This window comes from Pholcus phalangioides, unplaced genomic scaffold, assembly GCF_987345545.1.
Source record: "Pholcus phalangioides strain wild (caught in Gottingen) unplaced genomic scaffold, Ppha-v1.0 ptg000010l_1, whole genome shotgun sequence".
In the NCBI taxonomy this organism is placed as follows: Eukaryota; Metazoa; Arthropoda; class Arachnida; order Araneae; family Pholcidae; genus Pholcus; species Pholcus phalangioides.
Window position 1 is genome coordinate 14,547,448 of NW_028301603.1, and position 12,483 is coordinate 14,559,930.

At 41.5% G+C, this 12,483-nt stretch overlaps 1 protein-coding gene across 2 annotated transcripts in view; it reads left to right on the top strand.

The window, feature by feature from the left end:
• Positions 1-2,656: 2,656 nt before the first annotated feature.
• Positions 2,657-12,483, top strand: part of LOC149080965 (phosphatidylinositol 3-kinase regulatory subunit gamma-like) — a 57,251-nt gene continuing 47,424 nt past the window's right edge. Inside the window, exon 1 of one of the 2 annotated variants that reach the window (XM_089237685.1) lies at positions 2,657-3,105. The gene's annotated coding sequence lies outside the window, so the exon portion shown is untranslated. The remainder of the gene's footprint in view (positions 3,106-12,483) is intronic. The other variant, XM_089237686.1, reaches the window with a different exon arrangement.

Below are 12,483 nucleotides of genomic sequence, written 5' to 3' on the forward strand. Positions count from 1 at the left end.
ATTTGATTTTATTTGTCTTCCGTTAGATGGGTTTGCGAATTATTTCTCATATTTATGTAATTTTTACCAGTCCTCAATATATATAGTTCTCATACTCATTTCTTATTTTTCTGCCGGTCCGTAAATTATTTCTATTCATTTTTCTACTTTTTATTTGCTTTTTGCTAGAGTCCGCAAATTATTTCTATTTATTTATTTTTTTTATTTGCTTTTTTTGCTAGTCCGCAAACTATTTCTATTTATCTTTTTCTCCTTTTATTTTTTGCCGGTCTGCAAATTTCTATTTATTTAAAAAAAGTTATTTATTTATTTTATTTCTACTTATTTTTTCTTCCTTTTCATTTGATTTTTGCTAGTCCGCAAATTATTTCCATTTATTTATTTTTTTTATTTGCTTTTTTTGCTAGTCCGCAAACTATTTCTATTTATTTTTTTCTCCTTTTATTTGTTTTTTTTGCCGGTCCGCAAATTTCTATTTATTTTAAAAAAGTTATTCATTATATTATTTATACTTATTTTTTCTTCCTTTTATTTGCCTTTTGCTATTCCGAAAATTATTTCTATTCACTCTTTCTCCTTTTTATTTGATATTTGCTGGTCCGCAAATTATTTCTATTTATTTGTTCTTATTTTTCTTTGCTTTTTGCTAATCCGCAAATTATTTCTATTCAGTTTTCTCCTTTTTGTTTGCTTTTTTTTGTTGGTCCGCAAATTATTTCTATTCATTTTTTCTACTTTTTATTTGCTTTTTGCTGGTCCACAAATTATTTGCATTCTGTTTTCTCCTTTTTTTTTATTTTTTGCCACCCCGCTAATTATTTCTACTAATTGTTTTTCCGCCTATTTACTTATTTTTCGCCGGTCTGCAAATTATTGCTACTGCTTATTTTCTCCTATTTCTCTTTTTTTGCCGATCCGTAAATTACTCTGTTCCTACACATTTTTCTATTATTTATTTGTTTTTTGCAAATCTTTTTGGCCAAAAAATATTAACATGTTTTGGCATCCAAAAAGGCGTATATTATTACACAATGTACAGGGTAACCAGAAATTATGAACACAAAATCAGATGTAATTCATTCACGTTTCATGAAATTAATTAAAATTCCGAATTGAGGAAAACTTTAAAATTTAAGAATCAGTATAAAAAAGAAATTTCCAGAAATCTATGCAAAAATTACTTTCAGAATTAATGCAATTAATTCACTAATTAATTAAATTAATTGATGTGGGAACTATAACTTTCATAATGGATGCAAGAAGCAGTACCCCCTGAATTATTGCAATAAATAATATTCTCTTAACCGATACAACAAATAATTTCAAAATTAATACAGAGAATAGTTTTGTAACTAAAGTGAGAAATAATTTCAGAATTAATTCAGAATATAATTTATCAGAATCGATGCAAAAAATAATTTACATAAAAAAGAAAGAAAGAATATTTCGGACCAATGTGTGCAAGAAACAGTTTCAGCAGTTCTAGAACCAATGTGTGCAAGAAACAGTTTCAGCAGTTCTAGAACCAATGTGTGCAAGAAGCAGTTTCAGCACCAATGTGTGCAAGAAGCAGTTTCAGAACCAATGTGTGCAAGAAACAGTTTCAGCACCAATGTGTGCAAGAAACAGTTTCAGCACCAATGTGTGCAAGAAACAGTTTCAGCAGTTCTAGAACCAATGTGTGCAAGAAACAGTTTCAGCAGTTCTAGAACCAATGTGTGCAAGAAACAGTTTCAGCACCAATGTGTGCAAGAAACAGTTTCAGCACCAATGTGTGCAAGAAACAGTTTCAGCACCAATGTGTGCAAGAAACAGTTTCAGCAGTTCTAGAACCAATGTGTGCAAGAAACAGTTTCAGCAGTTCTAGAACCAATGTGTGCAAGAAACAGTTTCAGCAGTTTTAGAACCAATGTGTGCAAGAAACAGTTTCAGCAGTTTTAGAACCAATGCGTGCACCGGGGGCAGTGCCATCTTAATGCGTGGGCCCCACCCGGGCACGGTCCGGGGGCCTCAGGCGAAGAAGGGGTATCACAAAATGAGATCTGCGATTTTGAAATTTTCGAGAATTCATCATGTAGGGACTCACCAGGTAAAATAAAAATCTTTTTGCTCGGGGGGGCCCCCATGATGTTCTTAGAAAGGCCCTGACCGGGGGCCCCGCATAATATCCCCGGCCTCAGGGCCCTGCTGATGGAGGGGACCATGCCCCATCCAGTACCGTCTTAAGGCATGGGCCCACCCGGGCACGGCCCGGGGCTCTCAAGCGAAGAGGAGCCTCACAAAAATAAGATCTGGTTGAAATTTTCGAGAATTTGTTTCGTAGGGCCTCAGAAAAATCAGTGGACCCGGGGGCCCATGATACTCTTATGACGGCCCTGCCCCCCCCCCCACCCCCACAGCGAAATACTACAAATTCCTAGCCGCGACCCGGAGATTGGAAACCTCCATTTTTTTTTTTTCAACGAGCAATATTCAAGACGCCGCCGGTGAATATAAAATAACCTCGTTACATTATCTACGCCGCTATCTCGTTAGAAACAACCCGGCATAGTAGGATCGGGGGGGGAGGAGGGAGAGGGAAAGAAGAATCTCGCCAAGCTCGAAGCAGAAAAGCACGCCAAGTCGGGGCGACGGCAACCCCCCGGCGTTTCGCAGCAGCCGAGCGGCTCTGTTTCTCAGCTGCTCACACACACTCCACACACAACACTCTGGCTGTCCCTTATCTGTGTTGTGTTGGGTTTTAATTTTATTTCTTTCTTATTTTATTTGTTGTGTTGTGTGTGTGTGTTGTAGCTTCTCTCTCTCCAAGTGGATATGTTGCATTAGCCGTCGCTATCGTTTTATAATTATTACGCAAAGCCATTGTTGCGTGTGCATCTTTGTTCTCCCCGAATTATTAATTGTTGCCAGGGGCACCCCCTCATTTTTTTTTCTTATTGTAAAGTAATTGTTCAACCTGTTTCTTGGTGTATATTTTTTTTTTAATGCGCGCGCGCGTGTGTTGCTACCCGCCTGAAGCAGACCCTCAATGGACAACAGAAGTGATTTTTTTTTCCAAGTGTTGGACGTGATTTTTAAGGATTATCAACAATCCGGACTCTAAAGGTATGTATTGTTGAAATAAGTGTCGTTGATAATTTTTTTTGTGTTATATTGAAATCAATCGTTCATGTCGCCGCGTGAATTTTTTTTTTTTTTCGTCTGTTTTCCACGTCATGGGTCCAAGAAAGCTAATAGTTAAATGATTGTTGAGATCTCTGAGAAGTCCATTGTTGGGATTGGACAACTCTTTGTCGGTATGTTGGTAGTGTAGGAAATGTGCGCGCCGGGTAATGGCCGACACGTCTGTTCCCGGTGAGATTTTTTTTTTTTTTTTTCAAATCTGGTGTTCGTTTTTTGAGCTGTAATCGTTTTAAACAATGCTTTGTGCGACATGCATTGTCGTTATTTCGTCTGTGTTTAGCTGGATCTTTGTCGAAGGTAACAATCGATTGCTTTTTTCCGACAATGCTACTTGTCTTTGAAAGAAATTGTGCCTCAAAACAAATCATTGCCTTTAGATTATTTTCCAACGTCGTAACTGCATCTTCTCCAACAATGACGTGACTGCATTGTCTCACCAACAATGTCGTAATTGTATTGAATCCCTAGCAATGTCATAATAGCGTTCGTTTTACAACAATGTCGTAATTGCATTCGGTCTTCAACAATGTCATGTGGCCCTCCTCAATGGTTCACAACAATGCCATTATTTGGTCAACAATTTCATAACTCTTGCCCACGACGCCATAATCAGGACCGTCAAACGGCATCTTGGGCTCCTTGAGGTCTTTAACTGTATCTATTGTTGATAATTGATTTTTGATATTGAAATTGATCGTTCTCATGTCGCTGCATGAATTTTTTTTTCGTCAATTTTCCACGTCATGGGTCCTAGAAAGCTAATAGTTAAATGATTGTTGAGATCGCCAAGAAGTCCATTGTTGGGATTGGACAACCCTTTGTCGGTATGTTTGTTAGTGGCGTAGGAAATGTGTGCTGTTGGTAATGGCTGACACGTCTGTTCCCGGCGAGGTGCTTTTTTTTCCAACGCTCGAGTTCGTGTTCGATTTTTGAGTAGTAATCGTTTCAAACAATGCTGTGTGTGACATACATTGTTTGTTCATCTGGATCATCTTTGTCGAAGGTAATAATGTACTCCCCCTCCCCTCCAACAATGCTACTTGTCTCTGAAACAAGTTTCTGAAGTCATAAAAAAAACTGGCTTTCGATTATTCTCCAACAATGTCACGATTGCATTGGAACAATTTCGGAATGCTTACAATCGGTCAACAATTCCATAATGCTTGCCACGAGTCCACAACAGTGTCATAATCAGGATCATCTGAACAGCATTTTAGGCTCTCTGGGTTCTCCAACAGTGTATTTATTGTTGATAATTGTTTTTTGATATTGAAATTAATCGTTCATGTTCGTCGCATGTTTTTTTTTTCCCCTTCCGAGGAAGTTCATTGTTAATTTAATTGCCATGTCCCCAGAAAGTCCATTGTTGGGATTGGACAACCATTTGTTGGTATGTTAGTAGTGTAGAAAATTTATGCGCCTTGTGTGGTAATGGCTTGCACGTCTGTTCCCGGTGCGGTTTTCTTGCGCTAGTGTTGATTTTTGAACGATGTTGAATTGTTTCAAAAAAAGTTTTTCTTGGGCACGATTGTTGCTGAGTTGTCTCGAGTATTTAGCCGGATCTTTGTCGGAAATAACAATGCATGGGGTTTTTTTTTCTGACAATGCTGCTGGTCTCCGAAATGGATTGTCTTGAAGGAAACTGTAATTACCTTTCTATGGTTCGACAACAATGTCCTAATTGCACTGGGTCCCCAGCAATGTCCTAATGCTTACAATAGTTTAACAATGCCATAATGCTTGCAATAGTTTAACAATGCCATAATGCTTGCAATAGTTTAACAATGCCATAATGCTTGCAATAGTTTAACAATGCCATAATGCTTGCAATAGTTTAACAATGCCATAATGCTTGCAATAGTTTAACAATGCCATAATGCTTGCAATAGTTTAACAATGCCATAATGCTTGTGATGGGTCCACAACAACGTCATAATCATGGCTGGCTGTCTGAATAGCATCATGCTTTCCCCAGTGCCGTCTTAACGCATGGGTCCACCCGGGGCTCAAGAGAAGGGGCCTCACAATGAAATCTGGTTGAAATTTTCTAGAATTTGCCAGGTAGGGCCGCAGAAAAATCACTTGGCCCGGGGGTCCACGATGCTCTTAAGACGGCCCTGGGTTCCTGACTCCCCCTACTATCCTGGAAAAGTCGGCCCTTTAAATTTACTCTAGAAAGCCAAAAAAGTTCTACGCCCCGTTTTTGGAGTGGTGCCTCCCCGAGCCGTGGCTAGGTAGGCCCATGCATTAAAGATGGATTTGTTCATTAATGCTTTTTGCCTAGCCCAGTGGTTCTCAAACTTTGCTCACCCGTGGCTCCTTCAGAACAATTTAGTTGATATTTTTACTAATAAAAGAACCATTTCAAGGCACAAATATCCACACAAATCCCTATTTCCTGCTCGCCGCGACAAAGGTTGGTGACGGCCCTAAGAGCCGCGGCGCACACTTTGGAAAACACAGACCTGGCCTGAGCATTAGAAGCAACAATGCGTTTTTGTCTCAATAATGCCACTTGCTTGCAACGAGTCTGGCTCACTATAACATCTACAAGGAATCACAAACAATTTTTTTACAGTCGACGCTCGCTGTAACGACCCCACGTTATAGCGACCATTCCATTACAACGACCGAGGATGTGTCCAGAATGTTTTTACAGAATGACTATCATATGGTTTACTTTCGATATGACGAACCTCCCAACAGGTCCGTCATTTGGGGGGTAGCCCCCCCCCGGCTTTTGAAAATACACTAAAAATGGTATATATATATATAAAATTATAAACATATTGAGTACATATTCTATGCCCAACCCCCCCCCCCCTGGAAAAAGTTTGAATGTGACGGCCCTGCCTCCCAATGTAACGTTCATTTTCGGCGGGACGAAATGGGTCGTTATATCGAACACCGACTGTAGTCACCTTCAATTTACATGCAAAATATAATGTAAGAATGTTTTCTTCAACGGTTCCGTTTTAAAATTGTCAGCTATGTTTTGCCACAGTGGATAAACAGTCGTGCAATGTTATGTTGAATCTCCAATAATGCTGGCTGTTGAACAATGCGTTTATACAGCTTTTGCAACAATACTCTCACATGCATAAATACGGTCGGCATAACAACCCCCCCCCCTTGCCCCGTCGAAAACGGACGTTATATTGAAGGATCGTTATGTCGAATGTAAAACACATGGTAGTCGTTCTATGAAAAAGTTTGGGACTTGTACTACCGGAATGGAATGGTCGCTATAACGTGGGGTCCTTATAACATGCGCCGACTGTGTTTTGCAACAATGTTTTCATGTTCACTGGTTTCATCTTGAAAATCCTTTGATACGTCTAACTGGTCGTTTCCTTTCCCAGAAAATAGTTTTTGGATAATTTATTGCTTAAATATGATTCTTAATTTTGTTAAGAATGACTTTTTCCTCCAACAATCGTATTTGAAATGATATGCTTATTGAAAAATGTACTAACAACAATAATTTTCGAGCACTCCTTTTTCTTTATTGGAATGCTTTCCTAATTGTGTATCACCAGCGATGATTTCCACAATTATGATTTTTCAAGACATGTATACCAACAATTACTCAACAAACATTTTAAGAAATCTTTATTAAGCGACAATGTGAGAAAACATTTGTTTTTTTTTTTTGAACAAAAATATTCCTCTAATAATTTTAATTCTTAATTGTTCCATTTTGGTAGCAAGCAACATCATCGACCAAGTGGTTGAAAGAAAATTTGAATGATAATAACAATGTGTGCAACAATGCAGTGAGTACAACAATGCAATGTGAATATAACAATGCTTACAACAATGAAATGGGAACAACAATACAGTGTGAATAGCAATGAAATTAGAACAGTGTGATGAGAATGACAATGAAATTAGAACAACAATACAATGAGGACGGCAATGGTATTTTCTTCCAGTGATTTTGGTGTAAAATGATGGGGAGGTGTTACATGCTAGGAGCTGGTTTAGTTGATTTAATGCGGGAGTCTTCAACTCTCCACATTGATTGGGCCCATATTGGTTATTTCAATGAGGCGTGCAGGTCACTGAGCTATACTAAATATATATTTTTTTCCTTAAGCTCTGCTGGCCGTGTGGCCCATTTATTTATTTATTTATACAATATTGTTTGGCCGAGGCCTACACAAGAGGATGCGGAATTATATACGGCAAAAGTGTCGATTGATGGTACGAGAAAATTCAGAAATCGTAGTGCAATCTACAATATTTGATGGTAGGTTGTTCCAGTCGATAATAGTTCTTGGGAAAAAGCTAAATTTGTGACAATCTGAAGAGGCAAAGATGGGCTGTAATTTTTTGGAATGATTGAGAGTCTAATAGAGAAATGTGAAGGTTGGATTAGAATATTGGATGTGTCAATATTAAAAACCCCATGGAGGAGTTTGTAAAGAAAAGTTAAACGAGAGATAAGTGAAGAGAGGAAAGCGGTTGGATATTGAGTTGTCGCTTGAGTTCCGTTATAGAGACATGTGAAGACCAACAGTTGAAAATGAAACGAGTGGACTTATTTTGGATAGATTCTAATTTGTCCATGTTGGTTTGGGTGTGGGGGTCCCAGGCTTCACAGGCATAGGAGAGGGCAGGGAGAATATATGTTTGGTAGCACAAGTGACGAACATGACGAGTGGAGTATTTTAGGTTACGGCGAAGGAAAAACAGTTTTTGGAGACATTTATTAAAGATATAATCAACGTGAGGGTTCCAGCGGAGATCGGAAGAGGTCTGAGACCCATTGGTCTTGCGTTGAAGACTTCGGATTTAATGCATCGATTTCTCTTAACTCTGAGAACAAACACTGTTGTAAAAGTTTTGGTTAACACGTTTCCAAAAAAATTCATCGACCTGGCAGATTGGTGCGAATGTTATAAGGTGAACATTTAGAGGGAACGCCTGTCTTGTCGATTCCCTCTTTTGGTCACTCCCATGCCCACACTCTCTGTCACTCTTTTTTTGTCTCTGAAAAGGGCTCTCGGGATCACTGTTTTGGCCACTCAAATGCTTGCACTCTCTCTAGGTCGCTCGCATAGTTTTGTTTCACTAACATGGTCCCGTCACTTAGTCTCTTTGGTCACTCCTGTGCTTACCCTCTAGGTCACGTTTTAGTCACTCACGTTTGCACTCTTTAGGTCACTTTTTGGGCACTCGCTTGTAATTTCTCTAGGTTACTTTTTGGCCACTCACGCTTGTAAATTCTCTAGGTCACTTGTGGTCACTCGCGCTTGTAAATTTCCTAGGCCAGTGTTTCTCACTCAACCGCCGGGCCCTGACACGAGTCAAATGGGGCCGTGAATAGCTCACCGATTCATTTTTACCCATTTATACCCCCATTAGGCGTGCGTTTGACCGGGCCTGCTACTCACATAAAAGAAATCAACCAGGCCGCGGGCTTCCAAAGGTTGAGAACCACTCTTTTGATCACTCAAAAGCTTGTAAACTGGTCACTTTTTGTCACTCCCATTCTTGTAAACGCTCTAGGTCACTAGGTGTTTTTCCACTGCTCTCTGGTCTCCCCAACCAAAAGTCCTGGCTTTGACATTGGGGGAGGTTTGGGTTAATAGGATCAAATATGGTTGGTTAACCAGCGAGAATATATTTTGCGTCCTCAAACCATGGTCACGGCTCCCCTGCTACTTAATTCTCACTCGTGCCTCTCCCCTCCCCCAGAATATCTCGGGACACCACAAGGTGGTTATGTGACCACAGGTTGCGAAATACTTTTGTGGGGGGAGCATTCATTTACGGCATTGGTTATTAACCAGGGGTCCCTCAGAGAGCTTTCATGGAGTCCGTGTGCAACAATTGAACAATCAACTCATTTTTTTTACATTATTTCATTCTGAAATTTATTTTGGGGGCTTCATTTTAATAGCAAGTGGGATGGGTTTTTATGGCCAGTTTTGGACCATAAAGATTTGTGAGCCCTGGATACATGCTTCGTTTTTCCATGCGAGAAACAGACCCTGCACGTGAATCCCTATTCTGTGTCTCTTGTAGTAAATTATAGGGAAACAAAAACCGGGATTCGAACCCAGACCTACACAGTGAGAAGCTAGCTCCCTAACCACTACGGAGCTAACTTTTCACTGTGCAGGTCTGTGTTCAAATCCCGGTTCGGGCATGGATTACTAACAGCAACAAAATCACTGGACAGATCTTGTCGATCTCTTGAGAATGCGTGAAGATCACGTTTTTAAAAAATAAATCAAAGAAAAATTATCGACTTCTATCTTACAAGGGATGGCAAACGGAAGGTCCCCCCACCCCGACAAAAATCCTAGTCGAGACCCTTTGCGTTCCGCGGAACGTCGGTCGAGAAAGGCTGCTAGTAGTGTTGACAGAAATGATCAACCCCTGTGAATATATTGATACTCTCAGTGAACCTCTAGAAATTCTTAACCACCACTGGTCGGATCAGCCACTGACCAAGGACGTTCGGTTTGGAAGGCAAGGTTAATCACTTTCTCTCTTCTGAAAAACCCTCATTGGGAAAAAAGAAACAGGTGGCGGGAAACGAGATGGATCTCTCACGGACAAGGACGTTGCCCTCGATCGGACATCTCCTCATAGCATTATTGTTACAGGCCAGGGAATCCGTAAATAACCAACAGGGCAAAGGGTCACGGGTTGACTAGGGTAACGGAAGACCATATGCAGATGGAGGTTCTTCGAACGGGGGGTGATGGGAAAGAGTCATAGAGGGTGTGAAAAGTGAACCCGATAGTAGACAACACCCTCCCGACAAAAATCCTAGCCAAGACCCATTGTGAGCTTAAGGGTCCCCTCGGAACGCCGGTCGAGAAACACTGCCAAATGTAATGTTGACAGCAATGATCAACCCCACCTATGAAATCTATCGATGCTTCTCAATGAACCTCTAGAAATCCTTAACCGCTACTGGTCGGATCAGTCACTGACCAAGGACGTTCAGATTGAAAGGCAAGGTTAATCACTTTTTCTTCTTAAGAACCTTCATTGAACAAAAAAACAGCAACAGGTGGCGGCGAAACGATGGATCTAACGGACAAGGACGTTGTCCTCGATCGACACCCCTCGCAGAGCATTATTATTATAAGGCAGGGAAGCCTATTGTAAATGACCACCAGGCCATGGAAACTGATCGTAAATAGCCACCAGGGCAAGAGTCGCTGGTAAATGATGGCTACGGTAAGGGAAGACCATAAGCAGATGCAGGCTCTTCGAACGAGGGGGGAAAGCGAGTAATCGAGGGTGTGACAACCTGTCAAACCAGACGCGACCTAGGCTCTGTCGCTTCCGGGATGTAAACCCGTGTGGGTTGGGTCGTCTTGGGGGCTCCCCCACAACCTGAAACAGGACCCCTAGGCTAGAACCTTACGCGTGCCCCACGGTCACTTTACACGGTCCCTTTTATAGTTAATTTATAGCGTGAAAAAGTAAAAAAAAGGATGAGAATAGTCCCGGGCCCTGACAGTCCCGCCCTTGTGGGAGTCATGTTGCAGACACTACCCTCCCGACAAATATCCTAGTCGATTACCTTTGGGGAAGCTTGTAGCTCCGCGGAACGCTGGTTGAGAAACTTTCCCAGTAGTGTTGATGTTATCCCATATGGGACAGAGCCTGGGTGGGACATAATGGGACATAATCTGACACAATAGTAGTGTTGACAGAAATGATCACCTCCCCTCCACTGTGAATCTAATGTTCAATGAACCTGTAGTGGTCGAATCAGCCTCTGACCAGGGACGTTCAGGGATGAAAGGCAAGGTTAATCGCTTTCTTTCTCTCTTCTCCGAAGAACCTTCATTAAAAAAAAAGAAGCAACAGGTGGCGAAACGATGGACCTCACGGACAAGGACGTTGCCCTCGATCGGACACCCCCTCAGAGCATTATGCATTAATAATGGTGACAGCAGCCGCATTCTTTTCGGGTAAACCGAAGCATCCCTTTTTATTTTAAGCCTCCCTCGCCACCCCTGGCGGCGAGTTTTTCCACAACGGATTCTGTTATCTCTCTTCCGCGTGCATTTCTGAGAAAAGGTTCAGGGCCCAATTTGTCCTAATTCCAGTTCCCAAAAAGCCTAGATGCTTCATTTCCTTTCCGATTGCCCAATGCTCATTGAAGAGAGAGAGAAAAATCAAGATGGGGCAATTGACTGGAAGGGTGAATTGGAAATGGGGCAAATGGGCAACATCCTGTCTATATTGTTACTAGGAATCAAAATCATTTCGTAAAAGGTTTTTTTTATGTGGTGGTGTGTGGGCCTTTGAATTTCCCTAATGCCACCCCTGCCGCCCGAGCCGTGAAAATTTAGGCCAATGATTTAGGAACTTATTGAAATGCAATCACTGAAGCATCCGATGGGTGGAGGTAGCTTTTCCACGGGTCTCTTTCTATTGAAATTCCAGAGGAAAAACATATTAAAATGAGATTTATCCAACGATATTGGGCTGGATATTTGTCAGCATCCTGTCTGAGAGCCCATGATGACCGTAAATGAGTCACGGGTAAAATGATCCCCTGGGCAAAGAAGCAGGTGGTGAAAATGACCACCAGGTCGAGGAGAGACGATAGTAGATGACCACTAGGCTAAGAATATGTGCACTTTTTTTTGGTGAACTCTGTATCCGTGTGTGAGGAGAAATGCGGGTAAAATGGTCACTAGGATGAAGAAACCCATGGGGGTCTGTTTTACATGATCGTTAGAGCAAGAGAAGCAGTGAGTAAATTGCCGAATGGAAAATTTTCGCTAGGGTGAGTGAGTTGGTGGTAAATGATGGCTAGGGGGGAGGGACCCGCGGATAAATTATCACTAAGGCAGAAGAGCCTAAAGGTAAATTTTTGCTATGGTAAAAGAACCTTGGGGGTGAAATATTTTGCTGGGGGGGGGGGTCATCACCATGACCCCCACATCCTGAAGCGGGGCCCCCAGGCTTTGATCTTTTGCGTGCCCCCGGTTAGACTTTTCACGGGCCCTTTCTGTAGTTAATTTACAGCATGAAAAAGCAAAAAATGACGAGAACTGTCCCGGGCCCCAGGGCTAGAGCCCTGTCAGTCCCCACGGTCATCACGATGTCAAAAAAGACGCCAGTGCCAAAGTTGGACCGTTTTCTCCTATGCATGTGCATCCGAGTGTAGATCAGACATTTTCAGTTGCTCACAAGCACAGTGGTGCTCACTCTTCGTAAGATTACCTGTGGAATTTATATCGGGCATCTACAACCTGTTATTCGTGAGCACGGTGATGCTCATTCTTTGTAAGATTAAGCAAAGCATTCATTTGC